This window comes from Macrobrachium rosenbergii, chromosome 39 (assembly GCF_040412425.1).
Source record: "Macrobrachium rosenbergii isolate ZJJX-2024 chromosome 39, ASM4041242v1, whole genome shotgun sequence".
Lineage (NCBI taxonomy): Eukaryota > Metazoa > Arthropoda > Malacostraca > Decapoda > Palaemonidae > Macrobrachium > Macrobrachium rosenbergii.
Window position 1 is genome coordinate 10,553,721 of NC_089779.1, and position 12,332 is coordinate 10,566,052.

Sequence of the window (12,332 nt, forward strand, 5' to 3'; positions counted from 1 at the left end):
AACACCATATTCTTTGGAAGCTTGAAATTCAAGTCAATGGCCCCTGAGGGCTTGCGCCATATGAATAGGGTTCAACTTCTGAATAATTATGATGATAATAAAAGGAATTTCGAGAACTGGAGCTTAATTGATTTCGAGTTGTACCTGAGCCGTACAACTCTGGATAGAGTGAACAGGTAAATATGTTGACAAATACTAAATTGGGTCTCCACTCTCCAGGAAAAATGAGTGTCTTTCCTTGGTCCTCGAGGCCAGAGAGTGAGAAGAGGGTTTGTATGCAACCGAGAGAACCACAATCATTAGAATTAATTAATTGTACATTAAGGGTGAAAGCTGTGTTGAATGTTATCGCTGAAGGAAGAAAGGAGAGGTTGTACTATGCCAATGAAGGATTACTTTGTTGATAAAACTCGAGACGGTTTATTAAAGGTAAATTCATGTTAGAGAAGATTATGACCGACTTATGGTTAGGAGTTATCCGAACGCAGAACACGAGTCCTATTGATGATATGTGACGGGTATGTTTACACAAAAACGTGCTCTCGTACACACAAACATAGCTACACTGAAAATGTCATATATGTACATACACGTGCTCACACTGTTTATATACAATATATATATATATATATATATATATATATATATATATATATATATATATATATATATATATATATTTTCTCTCTCTCTCTCTCTCTCTCTCTCTCTCTCTCTCTTTTTCTTGAATTCACCAGAACACGTGATGTATAATATGTGCAAATGTGTCATAGGGGAATGATTAGTTCTGTGGAAGACGTCTTAGAAATGTAAAGACGAAATAGGTCAGGATCTGTACCCAATGTTTCATTTATCGCTGCGGTACATCTATGTGCATATATACATATATATATATATATATATATATATATATATATATATATATATATATATATATATATATATATATATATATATATAATCTAAAGAATGACTAATTCGAGAAGTTTTTGCAAACAGTGCCACTAAAATACTCGTGATCTACTGTATTTTGTTTGTGTTTGTGTTTTTGCACTTACAAGTACACACATACACGTACAGACCATATGAATATAGATATGAATATATTTATATATATATATACTGTAATATATATATATATATATAATATATATATATATATATATATATATATATATATATATATATATATATATATATATATATTAATGTATATACTCTATGGGTACATATATATATATATGTATATATATACACATTTATACATACACATATATATTACATACATGTAATAAACATATATGTATATATATATATATATAACAAAAACCGCCAAACCACTAGTATTTAGTGGCATTGTTTGTATAAAACTTCTCGAATCAGTCATTCTTGAGATAAAATTCGATTCAAGAATAACGTTTGTTTTGTGGTACCTCCGGCCTCCACGGGCCATTAGGCTGATGAACCCAGGTACACGCGAACGCGCGCATACGAGGAAAGCTATTCTTGCTTTCCCGTGCGCTCTACCGTGAAATGGGCCTTTGGAAATAACTTTTTTTCCTCTCTGTTGTCCGGACGCTTTGTAAAACACTTGTGGCGAGACAGTCCTCTCTCGCACATGTGCATTGTTTCCGCTTTGAGTTATTTCGGTATTGTGGGGACGCAGGCAGGATTTAGTGCTGACTTCAGGATTTTCACGTTCGTCCTTTATATATATATATATATATATATATATATATATATATATATATATATATATATATATATGAAAAACGTAAGAACCGTGAATTCGACTCGAAATTCTGCCTGTGTACGCACAGTACCCAATAACTCGAAGAGGTAACAGTGCACATATGAGTGAGAGGGACTGTTTCGCCACAAGTGTGTTTTTAAAGTCTCTGGACAACAAAAGGGAAAATGTTATATATATATATATATATATATATATATATATATATATATATATATATATATATATATATATATATATATAATGTTAATGAAGTCTTCATATATCTTACTCAGCTTCGTTGACAAAGCGATAACAATTAGAGGGACATTTCTTTCAAGGCGTAGTTACTCTCCCCAAGAACTCTAGCTGGCAAAAGGCCAACTTGTTTTAACTGTGAAAGTATGTGAAGGCAGTAGTTCTGTGTTTTATGAGACAGGTGTATCAAAAACAACAGAACAAGACTTGCTTATACAGGCAATGATGTTGGCTTGTCATAGTAACAGATTTTGGCGCTGTTTCCCGTACGGTCTATAAGTAAAAAAAAAAAGTCGCTAGAGAAAAAAATGGATACAATTTTCATATCTAAATCATGTTTTTTCTGTATATTTTGTTGTATTTTTATTTTCATTAGTTGATTTCTTTATCGATTTCATTGATTTGACGTGTTAACGTTTTATAACTTGACTCAACTACTGATGTAGCGTTGTGTCGGAGTTAAACTGTAAATGTTCCGCAATGAAATAAAGGTTTGCAATGTTTGTAATGCTTTTCTTTCCATTATCCAGGTTGTCCAGCTTCGTCTCCAAGGAACAGTTACAGAAGTATAGAGTCATCGTTATCTTTTAAGGTAAGTTTAAATATTTACCTGCTTTGCATAATTCAGTTTTCAATTCCAAACAACATTTCGTGGTGTTATTCCTCCAGCGGAAGCAAAAGCCACGCCCGTGTTTGGAATATTGCTCGTTACCTTTGGAGTGCTTCTTTTTTTATTTTTTTTCCGTGCCGCCAGATGACTCACTATCAGTCAATATTTGTTTCCCTCCTGGATATGAGTAAGTCAGAGGTGGTTCGTATGATTAGGGACCTTATCCCCTTATGCTTTTTCCTCTCTTTGCATTAGTCTTTTCAAAAACTGTCTCAATTACCTTGAGAAGAGAGTCCCTCGTCTCAAATATCCTTGTAACACCCAGTAAGTTATTTCTTCTTATATTTACTCCGTGGAAATCTCTAGTGCATGTTTCGGCGACTTGTTTCTTTTCCTATACTACTGTCAGAGTTTTGGTATTCTATTCCTACCTTTGGGGGTAACGGCCTATTTGTTTATTTTTTTAAATTGTCCCTCTGTCATGGCATTGATAAAGGTATGTTTGTAATAAACAGTTTCTTTGCATGATTGAAACACGTGCATGTGACACTGTTCTTTGTATTGAAGGCACTGTATGGTTGTATGAGAAGTTTTGTGGGTTTTAAGCTTGAAATCCCCAAAGAGTAGGTTGATAGCATAACCAGAACTCACGCTGATTCCTCCTTGTCACAGCTGTTCCTAGATTCCTCCGTGTCACAGACGTTCCTAGATTCCTCCGTGTTACAGCCGTTCCTAGATTCCTCCGTGTCACAGCCGTTCCTAGATTCCTCTATGTCACAACCATTCCTAGATTCCTCCGTGTTACAGCCGTTCCTAGATTCCTCCACGTCACTGCCGTTCCTAGATTCCGCCATGTCACAGCCGTTCCTAGATTCCTCCGTGTCACAGCCATTCCTAGATTCCTCCGTGTCACAGCCATTCCTAGATTCCCTCGTGTCACAGCCATTCCTAGATTCCTCCGTGTCACAGCCATTCCTAGATTCCTCCACGTCACAGCCGTTCCTAGATTCCTCCGTGTCACAGCCATTCCTAGATTCCTCCACGTCACAGCCGTTCCTAGATTCCTCCGTGTCACAGCCGTTCCTAGATTTTGAGTATTCAGAGCAAATGTTGAGACGGACGTAACTTGGATGGAGATGAATCCAGTCGCCTTTGTGCTGGCGTCCCTCGAGGGAAAGCAGGTTGACGTCTCTGCTTTGCCCGAGGCTCAACTCATCACGATGACTCGTATCAATCGCTGCCTTAGGATCTCTCGCTGGAGGTCACAGGTGGAGAGTTGGAGGAGAATATTTGTGGTGACGATTTAGCCCCCACCCCACCCCCTACCAGCTCGCGCTCCGCCACCGATACCATCTCATTATTCTCGTTACTTCCAAATGATCTTGATTGAGTATTAAGCAGGCCTAACAGAAATGTTATATGTCTATTAAAGTGTCTACCATACTAAGTTTTATTACTTTGCAACTGTCACGAATATATTTATTATAATGACAATTGTTTTATCCTTTCCAAGCATCTCTCTCTCTCTCTCTCTCTCTCTCTCTCTCTCTCTCATAATTCATATTCTGTAATCATCCCAACCCTATTATGGTTAGTCTGTTCGTTACTTTGTGATTCAGATCATCCTGTACTTTGATTCCGTAACAGTTACGTCACTCCGACTGACTGATTATAGTGGCCATGGGTAGCTGACAGAATCTCTTCATTACACCAGCAAACGAACATTTCAGACTAATCGACAAATGTGGCCGTGGACATGCCCCTTCCTCTCCGGTAATTGGTCCTTCACAGGTTATACATTGCCCAGGGCAATGCTCCAGTCCAGTGTTGCGAGATTTCTCTTCGTCCGAATACGCTTGGTCATCGCGTTGTCATGTATTACCAAACTCGACTCCATCACACGCTTCTTGGTCGTCATTTCCTTTTGTGAACAGTACAGTTTGTTGCTCGCATCTACTTTTATTAAGGGCCAGATTATTCAGTTGCTGTTCTGCTGGACATGTATATTACTGTGTATCAGTAGAGGGTCATTAAATAAGCAGTTTCTATCATAGTATATGTATATATATATATATCTATATATATATATATATATATAATTACCTAAAAAATTAATGATTATATACTGTATATATATAATCATTAATTTTTTAGGTAATTATGCACATATTGAAATGTAACTTTCCACAGGAATCATATTAGATAGAATATGGATGAATGAAAATGAAACAGCACTTAACGACTATGAAAACATGTTTACAAAGGAAAACGCCCCAGAAGGATCTTAAATAATGATAAATACACCAGGAAATCCTTATTTATTTATGAGGGAAAAAGTGAATCAGTGTTTGTTTCGGGAAATGATCGAACGTTTGTTTTTGATCGCTTCCGCTTCCTTCAAAACAGGCTGTTGATCTTCCAAAGAAAAGATAATACATTTGAAAAGTACTAGAATGCAGTACGTTTAACAGCGCAGTATTTTCAAAGACTTGTTTTTTACAGTACTGTAGAACAGGAAAAATATTTAACTGTGATAAAAACTGAGTCTAAACATCAGGTGCTGATACAGTGCACCTCGTGCTGTGCACCGTATGCATTTCTTTAGGTTCTTTGCAGCGTCCCTTCGGTCCATAGCTGCAACCCCTTTTATTCCTTTTACTGTACCTCCGTTCATATACTGTAGCTTCCTTCTTACTGCTCACCCTCTCCTAACAGTTGATTCGTAGTGCAACTGCGAGGTTTTCCACCTCTTACACCTTTAAGACCTTTTTGCTCTCAATTTCCGTTTCACCGCTGAATGATCTCAAAGGTCCCAGCACTTGGCCTTTGGCCTAAATTCTATATTCTATTCTATTCTATATTTTATTGTTGTCTTTCCATTTTTTTCACTGAAGGTCTTTGCATTATGTGGAGACTTCTTCAGCTGATTGAGGACGTTCTGTTTGTTCCATATGAATGTACGTACAGTCACAGTAATATTAATAGTAATAGTATAATAGTAACGACCATAATAAGGAGGCTGAAATTGAGCCTGGGTGTGATAGAACCTTATAGTGGACTGTGTAGATGAGCTGAGTGGTGGTCTTCTTGTCAAAAAGCAACGGAAGAACCGAGAGAAACTGTACGGCTTTACTGTAGAGGAGAATGAATAGGACTGGAGCAGGTCCACTTTCTTTTCTTGTGGCAACAATTGTTTGGTGGGACTCTGTTCTTTTGAGTTCGCCGGAAGAGTAGTGCTTCAGGTTAGGCTAAGGCACAATGGCTCCCGGATCCTGTTATTGAAAAATAAAGAAAAATAAGGAATCGTCTTTCACGTGAAATGATAAGAATGCGATATTTTATACCTGGACAGTTTTATCTTATTTCTAGCCTCACTAATGGGTAAATAGCTTGCAAGAATGCATCTGGTACTTATACAAAAATGTATGAAGGTTTTCTCTCTCTCTCTCTCTCTCTCTCTCTCTCTCTCTCTCTCTCTCTCTCTCTCTCTCTCTCTGTTTGCTGTGTATGTGTGTGTGTGTGTGACGCGCGCGCCGTGCGTGTTTAAACGATTGTGTCATGCATTTAAAATGACATATCTCAAGTTCAGTGAGGACACGCTTTTTACGAATTCAGCCGTGAGCAAGCAAGCAAACGGCCTCTTCCATGGTATAATCCGCTTAGCGAACAAAACCGGGAGTGCATTTTGTGGTGATGTATATGACTGACTTATTTAACTGTGAGTCCCGAAACCTATTTACTTTTTTATGAAAATAATAAGAGAAGCCTTTTATTTCCCAATGGATCTCGTTTTTAACTGAATGACGCCGTTTTCGGACTCCGGTCGCTCTCATTATCCTGGTAATGGCATCAGATGTGGGACTCATAATTTTATAATGACGTTATTATTATAACTGGCGTCGATCGGCTATTGACTTGGCGGTTCTCATATAGTGGGTTATAACTGGCGTCGATCGGCTATTGACTTGGCGGTTCTCATATAGTGGGTTGTGGTTACTGTTGCTTAATGTGTTTCGAATTATCATTGGTATTATTTCTGCCGTTGATTTTTCTGATATTGACAGACGAAAATAATAGAAAATGTTATCATTGATTTCGATCTAATTTTTGCAATCGTAACATGTATGTTTTCGGTAATTTTACGAGTAATTTTTTTATAGTATTTTTATTTTAGGTTTATTCCAAAGCACCTGACTGGTCTTCATGAGCATTGTAACAAATTTTCGGAGACTCATTTCATCAATCTATGTTTTTAATTGCGAGTACGAAACATTTCTCTCTCTCTCTCTCTCTCTCTCTCTCTCTCTCTCTCTCTCTCTCTCTCTCTCTCTCTCCAGTTCCAGGAAAAAAAATTTTTGCGACTGAGACTGTAGAAATGAAAATAACTTTGGATATAATTTCTTTTTATTATTTTCTTTTTCAAAACTTTTAAAATAAAGGGAATCGCTAGTTGCGCTTATTTCAGCGCCCTGTTTTCGAAAGTGCCCGGAAAAATATTTTTTTCCCCTCGGGACCACCTCTCTCTCTTTCGTGTATGTGACTCGAATATTCTAGAGTGTCAAAATGCAAAGAATGTGGCCGTATTATGGAGGCAAGCTGCAGCATTCCATTGTAATATCATACTTCTTTCATAAAAATTCGTGGAGACATTTCTTCGGAAATCAAACCGCTACGACATGCCAACATACCTGATATGGATACGCTCCAGAAAGGAGAGATGCAGAAAAATTTTCGTATATATATATATATATATATATATATATATATATATATATACATACATACATACATACATACATACATACATACATACATACATACATACATACATACACACACACACACACACACACGTTAAGACAAAGATATGAAGCGAAGTCGTAGGTATGTTTTTCACGAACTCTCTCTCTCTCTCTCTCTCTCTCTCTCTCTCTCTCTCTCTCTCTCTCTCTCTATATATATATATATATATATATATATATATATATATATATATATATATATATATATATATAGAGAGAGAGAGAGAGAGAGAAACTTGACAAACTTAGAATATGTAGGTGACGCTTCTCTAATCAGCAAAACACCACAAGTCTTACAAAAGCTTGGTTAATGGAATGCATCATACATTTTTAACGAGCCTTAAAGTAGAACTAAGAAGAACACGAATAATGAGGACTGAATATGCACAAAGGGACGAAATAACATAAGAAGACAGAGGATGGATTAGTGAGGCTCTTTCAGAGATATTAACTACAGGTTCTCCAGAGTGGGAGTCTAGTGGAAGGTAAAAAAGGTCAGTAAAATGTGGAAATGAAATAAACTGAAATAACATAAGAATATAAAGGTTTTATGTAAATATAGTATGATCATTGTAATCCCGACATGACTCATTGCATGGCAGTGAAGCTATATTTAAACGACTTTGTCGATTTGATTATAAAGATTTCAGATGAATACTAGGAATCAGATGGCAGGGTGGAGATAGAAATGATACCATAAAGGAAATTAGGGAAGCTCCCTATAGATGAGATACTGATGAAAGGGAGACGGAGGTGATGGCTTGCACATGTTCTCCGCACAACTCCTGGGAGAGTAATGAGTGTTAGAAAACCCAGACCTATTTGGAGGAGAACTATGAGAAGGGAGGTTGGAGATGAGTGGAGATTCGTGGAAGATAAAGCACAGGAAAGCCAAGAGTGGCAGAATTTCAGAGTCTTTACATTATGCAGCATTGGATGCGATGGTTTCACACACACACACACACACATATATATATATATATATATATATATATATATATATATATATATATATATATATATATATATATATATATATATATATATATATATATATATATATATATATATATATATATATATATATATATATATATATAAAAGTTTTGTCACTAACTCACACGTGATTTTTTTATCCACTCAAATATTAAGCCACAATAACCCCCTTAATAACAAATTCACTTTATCTGGAGCATAACTCAGAGGGAATTGTAGATGATAACTGCATCTGTCCCTTCCAGGATTTGAACATGCGATGCATTTTGACTTTGATGCCAAGCTATCAAGAGAGGTATATGTTAATTTCGGCTCTGTGGTACATGAACCTGAAATCGAAATCAGCCCGTGTCTGTCATGATAGGCGACTGCTAAGTTTGGAACACGACAGTTTTATGGTATTTTTGTCACTCACACGTGACTCTTGTGGACTTTCAGATATTAGGCCACAGATACCCCTTACTGTCCTCCGGAGGGGAATAGTCGTCAGTGCGCCTCTTGGGGTGCGCTGTAGGCATCACTGAAGGTTCTTTGCAGCGTCCCCTCGGCCTCTAGCTGCAACTCCTTTTAATCCTTTTACTGGACCTACGTTAACATTCTCTTTCTTCCAGCTTACTTTCCACCTTCTGAGAATTGTTTCAAAGTGCTGCTGCTTTGAGGTTTTCCTCCTGTTGCACCTTTCAAACCTTTTTTTTTTATTATTATTATTACTGTCAATTTCCCTTTCAGCTCTGAATGACCTCATAGGTCCCAGCGCTTGGTCTTGGGCCAAAATTCTATGATCCATTCCGCCCCTAATGTCGAATTCACTTTACTTTGGGACAACGTGCACTCAAAGGGAGTTTTGTATATCGTTTCACGTTTCTGTTCTGGACCTTGAGTTTTGTAGCAGTGGATTTAACTAAAACATGATGTGTGTTAACAGACATCTCGTGGGATTGCTTTTGATAATAACCAGCGGGTGCCACTCTCTCTCTCTCTCTCTCTCTCTCTCTCTCTCTCTCTCTCTCTCTCTCTCTCTCAGCTTGATTTCAACTATGAACATTATTTCTTTGTCGATTGTGAAAGGGTAATGTAATGGATTTGTAGATAAACTGATAAACAAAATAGATGAAATACTTAAGAAATATCATCATTCAATTCCCATTCTCAACTAAGTTGAGCTAATGCATCAGCTAACCGAATGGATAAAAGAACGAACGATGTTCGTGACATGAGGCGAATCAGCCTCTAGAATCTAGATAGTGGTAAATGATGAAGAATCGGAGATAATTCGCTGAATGGTAATGGCGCCGAGTGGCATAAAGCTGCCGTGATGAGTTGCTTTTGTTCTGCGATATCTGATTTACATATAACCATTGTCGCAGTTTTTATGCCGTACAGAAATAGACATCTGACATTTCCAGTGGAAAAGTCGGCCGTGTAGATTTTATTTAGACGGGGCTTGGTGTGTTTACTTTGAATGTAAGTTTGCGGGGTTGCGATAGATAGGTTATTGTGCTCGCAATCGCAAAAACAGATTTTATTCGGCCTGTTTTGGGTGTGTTTGCTTGTCTTCTTTTGAAATAAATGGATCAATACGTGCAAGGTAGATTAGTACGTTGACACACACACAAACATATTCAACTAATACATAAATACCAGATTGTAATATAAGAACCTGGGTCGGGTGTATTTGCTTGTCCATGTTTTTGAAATAAATGGATCAATACGAGTAAGGTAGCTTAGTACTTACACACACACACACACACACAAACATATTCAACTAATACCTAAATACCAGCTTGTAATATAAGAACCTTCTCATGCGATACAGTTGACAGTTGAAAGTCGAACTGGTTAGTCGATGTAGAAAAAAAGAATTTGAATGTTCTCCCCATATCCTGGTTAGGAGGACCTATGCAAAAAAACCTAACACCTCCTGAAGATAAGAAATAGAAAGTGAACTTCTCGAAGCGGTTTTAGAAGAGGTTTGCGAGCGAACACCTGTGGATTAATCATGCTGAAGGTTTTCGTGCATGAGTAGACGCCCTTGCTAATGATACCTAAGTGGGAGCTTAGCTTGACTGCATTATTTGAAAGTAAATACCTTTACTAACTCTGTTTAGATGGCGTCTAGAAGCGGGATTATTGTGACTGGGAAAATTGTGTTCATTTCTTCATTTTATTGATTACGAGATTTAGATTAGTAATATCAATGTCCTCTGTCTTGACAAGGATGCATGTAACCGGCTTTCAAGTTTACAGAATGATGAAAGAAGGAAATAGAATTCTGTGATTTGGATAAGCAATAATATTATTGTCCTTGTCTTAACACGGATGCAGATAACCTGCTTCTAAGTTCGCAGAATGATAAAAGACGGAAATAGAATTCCTTGATTTAGATTAGTAATTTTACTGTCCTCTGTCTTGCCTCGGCATTTTAGTAACCTGCTTCTAAGTTTGCAGAATGATGAAAGAAGGAAGTAGAACTAGAGAAAAGGAAGAGAGATAATTGTCTCGTGCGTACCAGTAGGGGAGCGTGAATGAAAAAGCGAATGGCTATGAGTTCACTCTGAAACACTAGGAGATGCGTGGGGTTCAGCGGGTGGTTCGGGGATGACGTGACGTGTTAGGTTTGGGATGCGGGGGTGGTCCTTTTCACCTCCCAGGTCTCTTCGTGATGTTAGGGACGGGCGGGGTTGTGTTTGGGGGGTTTCACGAAAGGGTCGCGTCGGAGGGTGGACGACACGTGCTCCACAGAACAGGTGGTAGGCAGACGCTCTTGAATTTCTCCGTCGGCAAGGCAGAAAGAGAAGGAAGCGACCTCGCTCTGATTAGGTTGTTAGAATAAACGATGTTATGCCATGGCTGCTTTAGAGCGGGGATTGTTTGTTTGCTGTCGTTCAGAGGGGCCAAGAATATGGCTTCAATTGCTTGATGGGCGACGGCGCGTTTTTGTGTGCCCTGTCTCCAGGTGTTCCCAAAACCTTTCAGTGAGCAGGGAATAAGGCTGGTGATTACAGCAATGGCAATCTTCGCTTCTGTTTACTTTTGATCGGGGCAAGTGTGGGTGTGTGTATGTTTGTATATCATAAACAGCGAGGACAAAGAAGTACACCCGAAATTTTAGAATTTATCGGTCTTATTTGGTTGCGCGTATTATAGGAGAATGCAAATATATGTTTTAGGAACTCATGTAAATCATCGCGTGTAGGCTGAGAGGCATTTTGGTAACACCTTAGATAATATTATTGGGATACATGGTTTCCTCTCAATAAAGTGTATCATTATATATATATATATATATATATATATATATATATATATATATATATATATATATATATATATATATTAGTATATATACATATATATATAAGTATATATACTGTATATATATAAGTATATATGTGTGTATGTATATATGTACTGTATATATATATATATATATATATATATATATGTGTGTGTGTGTGTGTGTGTGTGTGTGTGTGTGTGTGATTTTATTACATAAATGGAAACATGATAAATTAAAAACAGTATATAGTCACAAGGGAAGTGCAACAAAGGAGTGCAAGATCTTTCCTCTTGGTCATATATTCTACACACACACACACACACACACACACGTGCATGTATAATGAGGTTCGTGTGAAGAGGATAATTGCTTGAAGAATTCGTAGAAGAAGTGACTGGTTTAGCGTGTAAGTGGCTATCAAACAAAGAGTGTTATAGGTCCGTGGATCTTTAGCAGTTTTATGGGTGGCGTGGGGAGAGAAGTCAGTGAAAGTAGAAGAGATGTAAGTGCTTCTTTGTGGGGTAATTGGGATGAGAAAAGTGGTTGCGGTTACAGTGTGAAAGGATAAATGTTTACTAATATGACAAGTGTTAGTTGATGAAAGCTAAGGGACTCTAGAAAGTAAAAAACTGAAAGTGAACGTAAGGAGGGGTAAAT

General features: G+C 37.5%; 1 protein-coding gene across 12 annotated transcripts in view; it reads left to right on the plus strand.

Moving 5' to 3' along the window:
* The window catches only part of LOC136825738 (protein tweety-like), a 244,606-nt gene that overhangs the window by 22,591 nt on the left and 209,683 nt on the right, over window positions 1-12,332 (plus strand). For all 12 annotated transcript variants that reach the window (XM_067082551.1, XM_067082558.1, XM_067082556.1 and 9 more), the window contains exon 3: window positions 2,518-2,579. The gene's annotated coding sequence lies outside the window, so the exon portion shown is untranslated. The remainder of the gene's footprint in view (window positions 1-2,517; window positions 2,580-12,332) is intronic.